General features: G+C 45.6%; 1 protein-coding gene across 2 annotated transcripts in view; it reads right to left on the bottom strand.

Annotated features, from left to right (window-relative positions):
• Wdfy4 (WDFY family member 4) overlaps window positions 1-15,744 on the bottom strand; it is a 287,946-nt gene extending 272,202 nt beyond the window's left edge. For both annotated transcript variants that reach the window (XM_004874534.4, XM_087210586.1), the window contains exon 1: window positions 15,629-15,744. The gene's annotated coding sequence lies outside the window, so the exon portion shown is untranslated. The remainder of the gene's footprint in view (window positions 1-15,628) is intronic.
• Between the last annotated feature and the right edge of the window lie 1,137 nt (window positions 15,745-16,881).

The raw sequence follows: 16,881 nt of genomic DNA, 5'->3' as shown, positions 1-16,881 counted from the left end.
GCAGGCAGAAGGAGGACAGGAGGCACAAGGTGCACCCGTTGTCTCTGCCTTCCAAGCAATACAAGCCACTGGTATTGCCGAGGACAGGCAGGGGCTCAGCAACCAGGACAGTCACCCTCACTGCTGGAAATGCAACAGGGACCTGACGCTGAGACACCAAATGGCCATTTCTGAGAATAGCGAATGCACCCCACAGTTCCGGTCCTGGGTGACCACCCTGGAGAGAAATGGACACTTATGTTCACAAGAAAACCTACATGGAAGCATTGTGGAAGGTCTGTTCAAAGTTTCCAAACCCTAGAGAAAAGCACACAGGTCCCTCCAGGCCTGAATAAACTCATGGGCACAGGCACCCACGGGACCCTCTCAGCAGTGAAAAGGACCCCCGACCTGCCAGGCCCCAAAGACAACAAGCCATCAACAGGAGCCAGTCCTGAGGCCCCTTGCTGTCTTGTTTCCTTCTAGTGGGATTTTTAGAACAGCAAAACTTGGGGGACAGAAAATAGATCCCTAATTACCAGGGATTGGGGGTAAGAGGGTGACTACCAATGGCAGATGGGAATTTGGAGGGACAGCGTGTTTGTCAAAGTGAACTAGCAAAAAGGTTAAGTTGTTTCTGTGCAAATGATAATGCAATGAGCCTGAGGATGAGAGAGAGCTAATAGAAAAGCAAGAGGTGAAAATTTTAATCCTGCAGCCTTTATTTGCTATACTGGGGACAGAAATAGCTCTGTACAAAAAGCTCACTCTATACTGACAAGGTCTCATGATGTAAACCAGGCTGGCATTGAACCCATGGAGATCCTCCTGCCTCAGCCTCCTGAGTGCTGGTATTACAGACATGCGAAATGCCTTCTCTTTATTTTTGCAACAGCAGATAGCAGCAGTATCATATAGGCATTGAAAGTGGGGCTCAGTGAGGTCCCCAAGCTTCCCGTGGAGACAAAAGTTTTATACACCTGACACCAAAGCTCACATGCTCCTGCTGTTACTATACTCTCTCCTTCTCAGAATGCCACAGGCTGGGGACCCAGATGTCTATCATGGATAAACAGATAAAAAACAAAATTATGTGTATTGTCCGTACAAATAATTCAATGAACTATTACTCCACTTTAAAAAGGAAAGGGATGCACACACAGGCTATAGCACCGATGAGATGAGAACATTGCGCTGAGTGACATAAACACACACCAAAGAGCAAATCCTAAATAGTTCCACTCCCTGAGACCCCAGAGCAGCAGAGTCACAGAGATGGGAAGTAGAAAGGTGGGTCCAAGAGAGGGGGAAGGAAGGGAAGAGCTGGTGTTCAGTGGGCACAGAGCTGCAGTTTGGAAAGACAGAAAGTCCTACAGATTGATAGTGACCGAGGCTACCCGGGACTGTCCATGTGCTTCATGCCACTGAACCGTGCACTGAAAAATGGTTAGGATGGTGAATTTTATGTTATGCCTATTTGGTAACAAAGTATAAATAAAATAAATAGGCTGACTGGTAGGTAGATAGATACGTAGACATTAAAGGAAGAGGGGATAATCTGTCCAGTTTACTGGCTAATAACAGTGACAGTAGCATCTATGCAGTTCTTGTTGCACACTGGGCCTGTGCCATGAGCTCTGCATGTGTGGGCAGAAACTGATTTAATTGTACCCACAGTCCCTGGCACAGAGACCACTCTCCTGTAGAGAGCAGGACACAGAGTCCCATGCCTTTGAGCAGCACCCCGGGGTGTGCTCACACAGCAATCAAGGCTGAGACACAATTCCTCTGGCTTGGGACTTCAGGAGACACACTTGGCCCTGCACAGGAAGACAACAGGGGATCTAGGGGAGCTCTATACACCACACCTGTGTTAGGTCCAGGCAGAGAGGACAGCACTAGTGTAGAAAATTCAGCAGCAAGGTTGGAATAGGAGACAGGATGGCCTAGAGGACATAAGGCCCAAGAGCTTGCAGAAATGGGCAAGATCATCCGATTCCCGAAGGAAGTAGTACAGGGCCCGAGGGCACTGTCTGCAAAATGAATACAGGGAAGGAGGAAGGGCAAACGTGGGCACCAAGGGAAGGCTGGCAGCAGGCAACAGGCCCAACTCATCCCTGCTCAGCACAGTTGAGACCTTCCACCCCCTCATGCCCCCAGGGAGAGCCTGTTCCTGAGGCTATGGCCCTAAAACTTCCAAATCCCCTGGAGACATTGTCAAAACCCAGATTTCTCAGCCCCAAACCCACAGTTCCCTTTTGGTAGGCTTGGATGGGGCCCAGAGCCTGGGGTCTCTAACAAGTTCCCAGGGTAGGGGGTAGCTGGTCAGGGAGCACTCCATAAGATCCCCTACCACACAGGAGCCCTGGAGAGGGACTTTGGGCACAGAAGCCTCTGCCATCTGGCCCTGACCACCCCCTCCATCCCAAACAGTGGACCAAGCAGACAGCCCTGAGCAGCGTGTGGGAGAGAACGGAAAGGTGCACTGACACCTCACTGCTGGCCATTTGGCCTCACGCTGGTCCCAAAGGTGGGCACCAGGTGCCATGCAGACAAGGAGCCTGTAGCATGCTCTGTCTGACCCCAAGCCTCCCAGCTCTCTGCTGCCCTGGCCATTCAGCCCCTTGAAAACTATCCTTGCCCCATCTGCCTCCACCTGCCCACCCTGTGCCCAGGCCCTGCCCAGCTGCAGGCCCAGGCTGTCCCCAGAAATACCCCAAGGTTCAGTTAGGCAGAGGTGGATGAGGGTTCCAACTGGAGCCTTGGTGACAGCTCTCTGAGCCTGCATGTCTGCAGCTGTAAAATGGAACAATGTCTTCCTCGCAGGGTTATGCCAGGAATAAAGCAGGCTACTGCAGGAGAGCATGTGTCCAGGGCCAGCAGCTGTCTACACAGAGCTGTGCTCTTGCCTGCAAGCCTCCTGACAGCCCCACATGGCCCCTCCTGGTTCCATGCAGTCACCTCAGTCTGTTTTTAGGACCCAGTTCTGAGGCCCAGTCAGCTGTCCCAGCCCATGGAGACACCACTTCAGGCCTAGGTTGCCTGCCCCTAGCTGGCTGCCTGCTCCACAAAATCATGGGTTTCCCACATCAGGGATCTGTTTTGAGAATGCACAGAGATGGGCTGGAGGTGAGGACTATGCCACCATAAGAGGGGGACCCCAGAAATTCGAGTACTGCCCTGACATTGTGAGCCTGGGTGAGGAGACATCGCCTTGGGCAGGTGCAGAACAGGTGGTCCTGCAGGCAAGGCAGGGAGGGCAGAGGACAGGAGCCTGCAGGTCCAGCTTCTCCCGATGGAGCAGGTACCACAGCTGGAGCTCAGCAGTCTAGCAAGCAAGTGTCCCCACCTCCTCCCCTGGTGCCTTCAGGCAGAGCATGATGCCCAGGGCCTTCAACCTACCTGGCAGAATCAGCAAAAGGAAGTTGCAGTCAGGAATTCCCCTGAAGACTGAGCAAGCTCTGTAGTTGAAAGAAACCAGGGGCCTGCAGCAACTTCCACAGGAGCTCAGGACTTCCCTTTTTAGGTCTCAGGCTGTGCTGCACTCTGGGCCAGCACACACCTCTGAGGGTTTGGCAGCGGCAATGAAGGATGGGAAACTCCCAGCGGCCTGCAGGAGGGGCTGGTTTTGTATCTGCATTTAAGGTCCCAAGTTCCACATGGCTGAAAATGTCCAGGGCGCGGTTCCCCTACCAGAGACTCGCAGCTCAGCAATGATGCAGATATTGCTAAGGGCTCAAAGACACACCAGGGGACAGCTCAGTAACAAGAGCTAAGCCCTCATCAGGAGCCTCTCCAGTGCTGAAACCACGTGGCAGCTTGGTTTTCACCAGGAGGTCCTGAGTTACCACCTGGTACCACCACATGAGTAAGAGCAACCACCAACACACACAAGGTCTCTGGTCACACCTGCCTGTGAAGCAGGGGGCACCAGTCCCACTCAACCAATGGGCAAAGCAATCCTCCAAGAAATCCAGATGCAGAGAAAACAAGTCATTCACCTGAAATCAAACCCTAACAAGCATCAGAGTCAAGGTCAGGCACCGGAGTTCTGACTCTGAAACCGCCTCTCCTTCCATTAATCTGGGCTGGCTCCACACAAGCTCCAGCCCTGGACACTACAACCAAACCCCTTCCTCACTGAATCTTCCACCTCACCCCAGTGGAGTCCAACCAGACAAATTCTTCCCACTCCCGACTCTCTCAGGGCTGCACCATGTGTGACCCACTTGGTAATTTCCAAGGGGCCATGCAGGGTACCAGCAGGGTACAGGTGAGAGGAAGCTGGGTGAGAGCCGCTGTGGCATCAGATTGAGTCCAAGTCCACATGGTGTCATTCCCAAATTGATCTCCTCCAGCCCCACTGCTCTCATCCTGTGCTCCTTTATGTTGTCACTGCTCTCCTCATGATTAAGTTTTGTTCCTGGAGTTTCAGGCCAGAAAGCCCCTTCTCACGGATCCTACAGACCAGGCTTATCCCCGTCCCAAGCACCATTCAGAGATGGGCAGTGATGAAGGACAGGAAGTGAGCTTTAATCAGTGTGACCATGCAGGGAAAGACAGAGGAAGAAGTTTAAGATCTGCCTTCTAGGGCCCAACAGAAACCTTGGGGTTTACAGAAAGGGGAACAAAGGCAAGGGCTAGGGGTTTACAGGGTCAGCAGGGTAGGTGATTCTGGTCTAGTAGGTCTGGTTGACTCCTAACTCAGGCTTGGTTCCCTTAATGGGTAATGTCCCAAGTTGGGGGCAGAGGTGACCTCAACAAGAGGTGGTCGACAAGGCTCTGCCTGGGACCCAAGTGGGCTGCAGGTTTAGCACCATAGCTGGACACTTCTAGGCATTGCTCTGTGGGAAACTAGAACTGGATGCTGTAAGAACTGGCAAGTGGATGTCCTTGAAAATCACTTCATCTACTCTCATTTTGGTGTCCTCAGTCTTGAAGGAGGATGAGATGGGCTCAGTCACGGAGCTTTTGCAATTGGGAAGGGGATCAAGAAATGGATGGGGGTGATGGGTAAAAGAATTGAAATGTATTCTGAACATGAACAAACTCCCTGTGATGAATGTAATCATTATATACTGCAAACTGTGCTAATAAAAATAAAAATTTAAGGCTAATGATCCTTGTATTACATGCAATCCCTGAGTGATGAACACGCCTGTGTGCAGAGAGGGCTCAGACCCAGAGTTTGAGGTTATAAAAGAGACAGATGTAACAAGAAGGCAGTGAGGCCACGCTTCATCCTGGGCTCAGTTGCCCACTGGGCATCTGCAGCCCAGCCTCGGGGGCCCTGTTCCGCTTCCTCTTTTTCACCCTCAATTCCCTCCATTTAAATTTATGTCAATTAAAAAATGCCACAGTGATTTCATGAAAGAACTGTAGAGGGGGAAATGACACACAATACATAAAAAATGAAACCATTCTTACACTAAACTGAGTGAGCAGAGAACAGTCTCTTGGAATGAGGGCACACGTGGAGGAGAGTGATTGGGGACTCTTGTGGCTGGTGGCTGTAGTGCCCTTCCGAAGTGGACCAGCCCTGCTTCCCTTTCCGTCTGCCAGGTCCCTGTCTCTGCTACCCCGGGAGGAAGTGTCACAGCCCTTGGGTGTGTGAAGGAAGACAAAAATGAACCGCAGCCTGTGTTCTGAGGGCCCCTTGGTTCACTCCCCCACTTATGTGTTTTGTTCTGTTTTGTTGCAGTACTAGAGATTGAACTCAGGGACTCTCTCATTCAGCTGCATCCCCAGCCCCCGTTTTTACCCCGAGATAGGCTCTCACTAAGTCTTTAAGTTGCCTATTTATACAAATAGAAAGCCAGCCAAGCTCCATGTATAATTTTACCTTTTCTGGCATCCACATGAAAAAAGTAAAAAATAAATAGATTAAATTAATTTTTTAATTATATTTTCTTTAACCCCAGTAGGTCCTCCATATCCATCAGCAGATTCAACCACCCTCAAGTAGAAAGCACTGGGGAAAACAATTGCACCTGTATAAACATATATAGACATTGTTTTCTTTCAGTATTCCTTAAACAACAATATATTAACTAGTTACATGGCATTTACCTCCTCAAGGTATTACTGGTAATCTTGAGATGGTAAAGTGTAGGGAAAGACTGTGTAGATTACATGCAAATACTGTGGCACTTTATTTAAAGAACTTTTTATATAAGAGATTTGAGGATCTTTGGATTTTAGTATTCAAGCAGGTTCACATAGATACAGAGGGGTAACCATATATCCAAAATATTTTTATTTTAATATGTAGTCAATATTTTCAAGCGTTAATAAAAATGTGGTCTTCATCTGTAACATCTTTGAGTTCTAGAGTGCATCTTAATCACACAACACATCTCAACTCAGACTGGCCACGTTTCCAGTACAGTGTGCAGCTGCTGCGTGGGGCAGCACAGGTCTCAATTTTGAGGCTTACACTTTTGATGTGGGCTTCCCCACAGGACCCCCAGCCACAGGCTCAAGAAGGATCCCCAAGACCCACTGCACAGTGTGCAGTGCTTGGAGGAAGCAGAAGATACAGGGACCCAGACATAAAAAAAACAAGTGCTGGCCCAAGGGTGACCAAGGAGCTCTGCTTCCCTTTTCCTCCTGGTAAAGAGTCTTCCTCTCTACCCCCAGGTGGCCAAGCTGTCACAGGGGCTGGAGGAGGGAAGAGGCCAACAGTGCATTTCTCCATTCGATGTCTAATAGGCATCTCCACCTCCACAGGTTCAGATCTCATTCCTGAACAGGCACTGCTGTGGGAATTACATCTACTGCCCTTGGCCCAGCACAGTAAGAGCAGTCCCTTCCTCCTGCTGCTCTAGAGTCACTTTTCATTTTTCCTGTCTCTCACACTGACTATCAGCTGCACCCTCAAAGCTCACCCTCAAGACACTATCTCCAGTCTGTCTAGGCCCTGACCACCCTGTTATCTCTGACTTGTCGCTCTGGGGGAACCACCATCCACAGGCTGGTTATGGCTCAAGCCTCTGTGTCAGTAGCCTTCTTCTTCCCTACAGCAATCTGTTCTCCACACAAAGCCAGCTGAGTCTTTATTGAAATGCAAGTCTTCACCAGTAACAGTAAATGAAAGTTTTAGTAACATTGAGATAATGTAAAATATAAACCACCTAAGAATCGATCTAAAAAAATTAGGTAGCATTTTTATTTCAAAAATTGTAAAATTTTACTAAAATACTTTAAGTAAGGAGACGAACCATATTCATGAGTTAGAATATTTATTTTTCATGGTACTGGGGATTGAGCCCAGGGCATTAGCTCTGAGCTGCATCCTAAGTTACCCAGGCTGGCTCGAACTTGGGATCTTCTTGCCTCAGCCTCCCAGAGTGTTGGGATTATAAGCCTGCACCATCAAAAGGCTCATTTTCATAAAGATAATAGTTCTTCCCAAATTGTATTTCCAATCAAATATGAACATATCTGTTGAACTTGAAGCTAAGCTTGAAAGAAGGAAAGTTATAAAAGTAGTCAAGGCAGAATGGTAGAAGAAGAAAAAATATGGGGAGAATCTTTCTAGATAGCAAATTATTTATAAACTTATGATAAGTAGTATTATTTAACCTTGGCTAAAAATAGATAAATTGAAAAACAGCCCAGAAAGAGACTCACATCTACATGATGACTTGACTTACAACAAAGATGCTATATAGTTCAGTAGCTAAAACAAATGTAGCTCAGTAGCTTTTTAATAAATGGAGTGAACACTCTTGGCTATCCATATGAGGAAAACAAAATTTTAGTAAATATATATCATCCCCCACCTCACACCATATAGAAAAATCATTTCCAGATGGACATACGACTGAAAAGCAAAAGACAAAATTCTAAAATTTTTTAAATAATTTTATGACCTCAGAGTATGGAGAATACTCAATTAGTAGCTGGCAAGTATATATCATAAAGGAACAGGTAGACAAATCAAACTTGTTGGAAATTAATCAACTCAATCATTAATACAAATCACAGCACAAGGAAATGAGGTACAAACAAGAGAAAAATAATTGCAACCAAATACTAATACCCCTAATATGGATTGATAGTGGCAAATCAATAGGATAAAGACAGATAACTACACAGAGAAAAGGGCAAGAGACTGGAACAGGAGAGGGATCCAAGCTGTGATTACACATGTAAATATACTCAACAATGTCCAACGGTGGTGATGGTGTGAGGTAACAAAAACGTTCGTGTGTTGCTAACAGGTTGCTGAACTAGTGTGCATTTGGTGCTTCTTGCCTGCAGTTCTGTGTCCACAGTCAGCCCTTGACTACTGTACATAATCTGGAGATGGCTTAAAGTACATGGGAGGGTGTATGTCAGTCCTGTGCAAACTCCCCTCCATTTTATGTACACATTTTGAACATCTGCAGATCTGATATCTGTGGGGAGCCGAGACCAATGCCCAAGGCTATACCCAGTGAGATTGAAGATGAGTTTCCCTTTTGACCCACAGATTCCATTACTAGAGTATAAACACTAGAGAAAGCCTTGCACGCATCCCAAGATACGTGCACAAGAACAGCCTAAGAGAAAGGCGTTAGCTCACAGGGCTGTGGGTTTGACCCCTTCTGCCCTACCCACTTCTTCTGAATCGTTTTTTCTATCAACTCAGCATAGGAAATCTTCCAAGGCCCTAAGGGTAGACAGACAGAAAGTCCAGCCCCTACCTGATCCCACCCTGACCTCTCAGGCCGTGTCCCCAGTGTGTTCCTCGCCTGGTGCTACCTTGCTGCTGTCCACTAGGCCTCCTCCTTCAGATCTCAGCCAAGAGCATGGCTCTGACTCCCTGTGAGACTGGAGCCTTTCTCCACATCAGTCCTAGCTCCTGGCCCACACACCCCTTCTGCTAGCCCAGCCCCTCTACCGGTTCCTGGTAGCCAGTGGCCTCTTTATACATATTTGTTGAATAATCAAATGGATGACAACACAGAAAATCACATTAAAATGTAGTGTTTAAGATGTATGTGGTGGTTTCACTATAAAGACGCAGAGGACACCAGACCACCAAACCAAGGTACTGAGTTCCACTGTTCCCAGCCCAGAAGTAGGGGCTTCTGAGCCATCGTCCCACTGCTCCTGGTCCAGAGGAAGGGGCTTCCCAGTCACCATCCCTTCTGCTGCTCCCAGCCCAGAGGAAAGGGCTTTTGGGTCACCTTCTGTCCCACTGCTCCTAGCCCAGAGGAAGGGGCTTCCAAGCCACCATCCCTCCCACCACTCCCAGCCCAGAGGGAGGGGCTTCTGAGCCGCCATCCCACTGTTCCTGGTCCAGAGGAAGGGGTTCCCCAGCCACCATCCCTCCCACTGCTCCCAGCCCACAGGAAAGGGCTTTTGGGTCACCATCCCTACCGCTGCTCCCGGCCCCTGACCCACCTCATCCAGCTCAGAGGAGGGAATCCATGCAGGCGCTAACAGCCCACCACCCCAGTCAAAATGAGAAAACACATAAATAAGTCTCCAAACCAGACTTCCAGATCACCTACAGCAACCCCAAAGGGAAATGAGATGGAACACTCTGATACTCAACCACCTGGACCCACTGAACTGGGAACAAAAGGGGATCTGGAAAAAATGAAATCAGAAATAATTTCTCAGATAACAGGAGAAATTGTGCCCCTAGTGCAAGACATGATTAATAAATCTAGAGAGGAGCTCAGGAACATGATGGAATCCCAACATAAGAAACAAATGGAATCCATAAAACAGATGCAAATAGATTTCCAGGACATGAAAAACTCCACTGAAAGTCTACACAGCAGAATGAGCCAGTGTGAGGACAGAATTTCAGATATAGAAGATAAGATTGCAATTAATGACCAGGAAAAGAAAAATTGCTTCAAAATTATAAGGGAACATGAGAAATCAATCCAGCAGCTGCTGGATGATGCAAAAAAGAATAACATAAGACTGATTGGGCTTAATGAGGAAACAGGAGAGAGTGGAGATGACATAAAAAATCTCTTCACAGAAATAATGGCAGAAAACTCCCCAAGCAGGGGAAAAGAGCTTGACATACAGATAAGTGAGGCATATAGGACTCCAAATAGCCTTGATCAAAAATAATCTACACATAGGCATATAATTGTTAAGATTCCAGAAACACAACAGAAGAACAAAGTTCTCCAAGCAGTCAGAGAAAAGTAACAAATCACATACAAAGGAAAGCCCATCAGAATCATAGAAGACTTCTCAACACAAACCATGAAGGCAAGAAGAGCTTGGAGTGACATATTCCAAGCCCTAAAAGAAAACAGCCTCCAACCCAGATTGATGTACCCTGCAAAACTATCTTTCAAAATGGATAGAGAAATAAGATACTTTCATGACAAAGAGCATCTTAGGAACTTCGTGAATACCAAACCAGCACTCCAAAGAATTTTACACAATAGCCTAGGAACAGACATTGAGGATTACAACCCCAGGAAGCAAAGCAGAAGGAACCCATCTGGCAAGACAAGAAATTAAATGTAAAGGGGGAGAACCCAACAAAAAGAAAAAGTCATGGCAATGACAAGTCAGTACGTTTCAGTTATAACCATCAATGTTAATGGTCTCAATTCACCATTCAAAAGAAATAGACTGGCAGAATGGGTCAAGAAGCAAAATCCAACAATATGCTGCAGACAAGAAACACACTTAATTCTAAAGGAAACTCATAGACTGAAACTTAAAGGGTGGAAAACAATACTGCATGTGACAGGAACCCAAAAAAAAGCAGGAGTAGCCATCCTCTTGGCAGATCAAGTAGATTTCAAACCAACACTAATTAAGAGAGATGAAGAAGGACACTACATCCTTGTAAAGGGAAGAATCCAAGAGGAAGAGATGACAATCATAAATGTCTATGCACCAAACACTAGTGCACCCAACTATATAAAACAAATACTAACGGACATGAAAAGCCATATATGCACTAATACAATTGTAGTGGGGGACCTCAACACCCCACTGTCACAAATAGATAGATCAACTAGACTAAAAATAAGTACTGAAATACTAGAACTCAATCGAACTCTTGAACAAATGAACTTAACAGATGTTTACAGAGTCTTCCACCCCACAAAATCAGAATACACATTCTTCTCAGCTGCACTTGGGTCATTCTCAAAAATAGACCACATACTCACACATAGAACATGTTTAAGTAAGTGCAAAGGAATTGAAGTTATCCCCTGTATATTATTAGACCATAGTGCGATGAAATTGGAGATCCATAGCAAAAGAAACTCAAAAAATTTCATAAGCATGTGGAAATTGAACAACACACTTCTGAATAACCAATGGGTCACAGAGGAAATTAAAGAAGAAATCAGACAGTTCCTTCAACTAAATGACAATGACAATACAACACATCGGAATCTATGGGACACAATGAAAGCAGTCTTATGAGGGAAATTCATAGCAGTGAATATGCATATTAGGAAAACAGAACGAGCCCAATTAAACAACCTGATGCTGAACCTCAAGCTTCTAGAAAAAGAAGAGCAGGACAACCCCAAAGCTCATACAAGGGAGGAAATTATAAAGATCAGAGGAGAAATCAATGCAATGGAGACTAAGAGAACGATACAAAAAATCAATGAAGCCAAGAGTTAGTTCTTTGAAAGAATCAACAAAATTGACAAACCTTTAGCCAACCTTGTCAGAAAAAGGAAAGAAAAGGCCTAAATCCATGCACTTAGGAATGAAAAGGGTGAAACTACAACAGATCCAGCAGAAATCCAGAGGATCATCAATACCTACTTCCAGAACCTATACGCCAATAAGATGGACAACACAGAAGAAATGGACAGATTCCTAGATACATATGAATTACCAAAGTTGAATGAAGAAGACCTAAAAATTCTGAACAACCCAATATCAACCAATGAAATTGAAAACGTAATTAAAAACTTATTAACTAAGAAAAGCCTGGGCCCTGATGGATTCACTGCTGAATTCTACAAGACATTTAGAGAAGAACTGCTGCCACTACTGTTTAAACTCTTCAATGAAATTGAAAGGGAAGCAATACTCCCAAATTCATTCCTGGAAGCAAGCATCACCTTGATCCCCAAAGCAGAGAAAGACCCAACTGAAAAAGAGAACTATAGGCCAGTCTCACTAATGAACATAGATGCAAAAATCCTTAATAAGATACTGGCAAACAGAATGCAGAAGGTCATCAAGAAGATCATACACCCTGATCAAGTGGGATTCATCCCAGGGATGCAGGGATGGTTCAATATATGAAAATCAATTAATGTAATACACTATATCAATAGAGCCAAGGACAAAAACCATATGATTATCTCCATAGACGCAGAAAAAGCATTTGACAAAATCCAACATGCATTTATGATAAAAACCCTACAAAAAATTGGAATAGATGGTCTCTACCTCAAACTGATAAAAGCCATCTATGAAAAACCAACAGCCAATATCATACTAAGTGGTCAAAAACTGAAGTCCTTCACACTAAAATCAGGAAAAAGACAAGGATGTCCACTATCACCACTCTTGTTCAATATAGTTCTGGAAACATTAGGCACTGCAATTAGACAACAGAAAGAAATAAAAGGAATAAAGATAGGTAATGAAGAAGTCCAATTGTCATTTGCAGATGACATGATACTCTATATAGAAGACCCCAAGAACTCCACCAAAAGTCTTCTAGACTTAATAACCAAATTCAGTCAAGTAGCTGGTTACAAGGTCAACACACAAAAATCAATAGCTTTCCTCTACACCAATGACAGACTCACTGAGAGAGAAATAGGGCAAATAATTCCTTTCACAATAGCATCCAAAAAACTGAAATACCTAGGAATCATCCTAACGAAAGAAATTAAAGACACGTCTCTGAAAACTATGGCACTCTGAAAAGAGAGATTGAAGATGATATCAGAAAATGGACAGACATCCCCTGCTCCTGGGTAGGAAGGATTAATGTAGTGAAAATGGCCATACTTCCAAAACTGCTATATAGATTTAATGCAATTCCAATTCAGATCCCAGCAGCATACTTCATAGACCTCGAGAAAACAATCCAAAAATTCATTTGGAGCAAGAAGAGACCCAGAATAGCAAAAGCAATTCTAGGTAACAGAGACATGGCAGGGGGTATCACAATCCCCAACCTGCAACTCTACTACAAAGCTACTGTGATAAAAACAGCACGGTACTGCCAAAGAAACAGACTTGAGGACCAGTGGAACAGATTAGAAGATGCAGAAACAACGCCAGACACACTCAGCCATCTCATCTTCAATAAAGGAGCCAAACACCCTCACTGGAGGAAAGATAGCCTCTTTAATAAATGGTGCTGGAAAAATTGGGCTTCACCTTGCCAAAGATTAAAACTAGACCTGTATCTCTCACCATGCACTAAACTAAAATCAAAATGGATTAAAGATCTAAATATTAAAATAGAAACTCTGAACCAGTTGGAACAGAGGTTAGGTAGAACCCTTGAAGACATCGGGGTAGGAAAAGATTTTATGAACAAAACCTCAGTTGCCCGTGAACTAGCACAAACAATCAACAAATGGGATCTCTTCTTATTAAAAGGCTTCTGCACAGCAAGAGAAACCACCAGCAGTGTGAAGAGACAATCCACAATGTGGGAAAAACTCTTCACCTGCTCTTCCTCAGACAAAGGTCTACTATCTTGAATCTATAAAGAACTTAAAAAGATCAGACCTCCCAAATTTAAAGACCCAATCCAAAAATGGGTAGCTGAAATGAACAGACATTTCTCAGGTAAAGAAGTAGAAATACCAAATAATACATGAAAAAATGTTCAACATCACTGGTCATTCGAGAGATGCAAATGAAAACAAGACTGAGATTCCACCTCACTCCAGAAAGAATGGCTGCTGTCATGAAATCAACCAATAACAAATGCTGGCGGGGCTGTGGGGAAAGAGGAACCCTGCTCCACTGCTGGTGGGAGTGTAGACTGGTGCAACCACTGTGGAAATCAGTATGGAGATACCTCAAAGAACTAGGATTGAAAGTCCCATTTGACTCCACTATTCCACTGCTGGGGATCTTCCCCAAAGATTTAAAAGAATCATACCACAGTCATATATGTGCACCCATGTTCATAGCAGCACAGTTTGTAATAGCTAAAACTTGGAAACAGCCCAAATGCCCATCAACTGGAGACTGAATAAAGAAAATGTGGTTTTTTTATGAAATGGAGTACTACTCAGCCATAAAAAATGAGAAATTAGAGGCATTTATAGCTAAGTGGATGCACATTGAGGCAATACTCTTAAGTGAAATAAATAGGACACAGATGTGTAAATACTGAATAGTTTCTCTGGTGTGAGAAACTGAAAGTGTAAATAAGGACTAAATGTATAATAGGTCATGTGAAATAGGAAGAAAAGGGGCAAAGGGGAAGGAAGTGGGAGGGCTAGGGGAAAAGATAGAAGGGAATGGGATTAATATGAGAAAATGGAAAAATAGGAACAAAATCTTTGTAAATAGGGAGGACTGGAGGGGTTGAAGGGAGGGCTGGACAAGGGTGAAAAACAAGAACCAAGAGAGACTATGTAAAGGTGCAAATTTCCAATGATGAATGTCATTATATTGTATACCTAAAATGTGCCAATGATTGGAATGAATAATCGAAAATGTAAAATAGGAAGAAAAGGTCCAAAGGGGTAGGGGTAGTGGGAGGCACAGGGGAAAGGAAAGAAGGGAAAGGAAAAATGATGAGAAATGGAAAAAATGGAAATAAAGTCTTTGTAAATAGGGAAGGGTGGAGAGTGTGAAGGGAGGGCTAGGAATGGGGAAAAAATAAGAACCAAGATGCGTCATGTAAAGGTACAATTCCCAATGAGAAATGTAATTGTGTTGTCTACCTACAATGTACCAATAAAAGAATTTAATACAAAAAAAAAAAATGTGTGTGTTGGTACAGACCTATAATCCCAGCACCTAAGGGGCTGAGGCAAGAGGATCACCAAGAGTTCAAGGCCAGCCTGGGCTACACTGTGAGTTCAAGGTCAGCCTGAACTATATAGCAAGACCTATCTCAAAAGCCGAAAGGAAAAGCAAAATATGACACATAAAAGCCTTATTTATCACTTCAGAGAGGTGGAACAAGGGCTGGGTCAGCATTCTAGAAGGTTCCATTATTCTGGGGAAAGGAGAAGGGCCAGTCCTCAAGGAGCCAGGTAGCCCTGTTTTCCAAGAAATGCTGGCTTTCAAAGGTCTGACCTGACTCAGATGAGGGAAGTGCGGCCCAGAGGAGCAGAATGAATTGCAGCCCCGAGCCTCTCAGAGGCCGACAAAGGACCTGGAGGGCGAGAATCACCGTTTCCATGCTGCAGTAGAGTCTTGTTCCCCAGTAGAAAGGACTTGACCCGTGGTGTGAAATGCGGACTGGAGGGGAATCCTGGGGTGTCTCAGAGGACCCCAGCCCTCAGCACACACAGGGGCCCAGGGGCCCCCATCCCTCAGGTGCCCACTCCATACAGCCTTTCTGCTGCTCACCAGCTCCTCCCACAGCCAGCAGCCCAGACTTGGTGCTCAAGGTCACTTGGGCTGTGCTGGCTTCTAGCTGGTGGCCGAGGCCCCACCCTGACACTCTGAGAGCCGGGCCCATGCCCACTCTGGCAGGAGGAAGGTGGCCTACCTGGAGCACGGTCAGGGCCTGCACGTGTCCGCTGGTGTGGGTGCCTCCATCCCTGGGCAGCCCCTGGGCTCAGGAAGGGCCCAGCCACCTGGCAGCCTTCTTTCACTATGAATCACCAAGCTGAGCGTCTGCTTGCTTCCTGGAGAAAGCAGAAGTGGAACTGACAGATGCTGGGCCACCCCCCACAAGATGGCTCCTGAGTTCTCTGGTATGGCTTAGACTCTGTAGAAAGGGCCCTGGGGTGGAGGACAGAAAGGGAAAGTGCAGCCCTGCAGTGCAGGTCTGGATTCATGTCCCTGTAACCAGCAGCACTGGCTCATCCTTGCTGAGCCCCAGGAAGCTGAAGACAGGCAAGGCATGCAGGTGGATATAACTGGAGGCAGGTCACAATGCTGAGGGAATGGGCCCAGCCACCAGCCTCCACCCACTAGGCACAGAGTCCCTGGTCTTCTTGTTCTCTTTACCCCCAGATCTCACCGGAGCCTCTGACTCAAAGGACTAACCATGGGGTAATGTGAACAAGAGACTGTGATGATTAGAGGAAAATGTAAATAATAGAACTGAGTTCTCTGAGCCAACTCACAAGAGCTAAACCAGGTACCCACCAACCATGAACAGATGGAGGAAATGTGGCCAAGACATATAACAGAGTATTAACAGTAAGGAATGAAGCCCTGTCATTTGCAGGAAAATGGAAGGAACTGGAGCTCAGAAAGACAAATTACATGTTTTCTCTCATACATAGAACCTAGAAAAAAATGGCACAAAGTGGAAGAGAAAGTATTAGAAAAGAGGAAGAGAAAGAGGGGAAGGAAAGGGGGAGGGAAAGAGAAAGAAAGGGGTTGATGGAGTGGGCCTGATTGAAGTATGCTATATACATGTACAAATCTGCCAAAAATGAAGTCCTCATAACTAATATGCACTAATAAAACAAAAGAATCAACTCCTCTGAGATGCAGGCTCTAGATACTCATGCCTCTGAGTATGTTAGGGTGAGTCATTCTGTATAGTGCACGCAGGACCAGCAGACAAGAGAGAGACCAGAGCAAATTAGAGCACTTTGGGGACAAAAGGACAAAAATGACACTGGTGATGAAGCCTCAAATCTCCAGCACCACCACATTGGCAGACAGCAGCCAGCAGAGGTGATGTGCCCAGCTATGTTCTGGGCCACCAGCCTGTGCTGACCCAGTCTCCACGCCCCAGCATCTCTCCTCCCTCTGTCTATGGCAGGGAACAGATGGATGCAGGGA

This window comes from Heterocephalus glaber, unplaced genomic scaffold (genome assembly GCF_053883595.1).
Source record: "Heterocephalus glaber isolate CG9 unplaced genomic scaffold, H.glaber_assembly_v1.0 deba00001150, whole genome shotgun sequence".
In the NCBI taxonomy this organism is placed as follows: domain Eukaryota; kingdom Metazoa; phylum Chordata; class Mammalia; order Rodentia; family Bathyergidae; genus Heterocephalus; species Heterocephalus glaber.
This window is presented reverse-complemented; position numbering and strand designations above follow the sequence as displayed.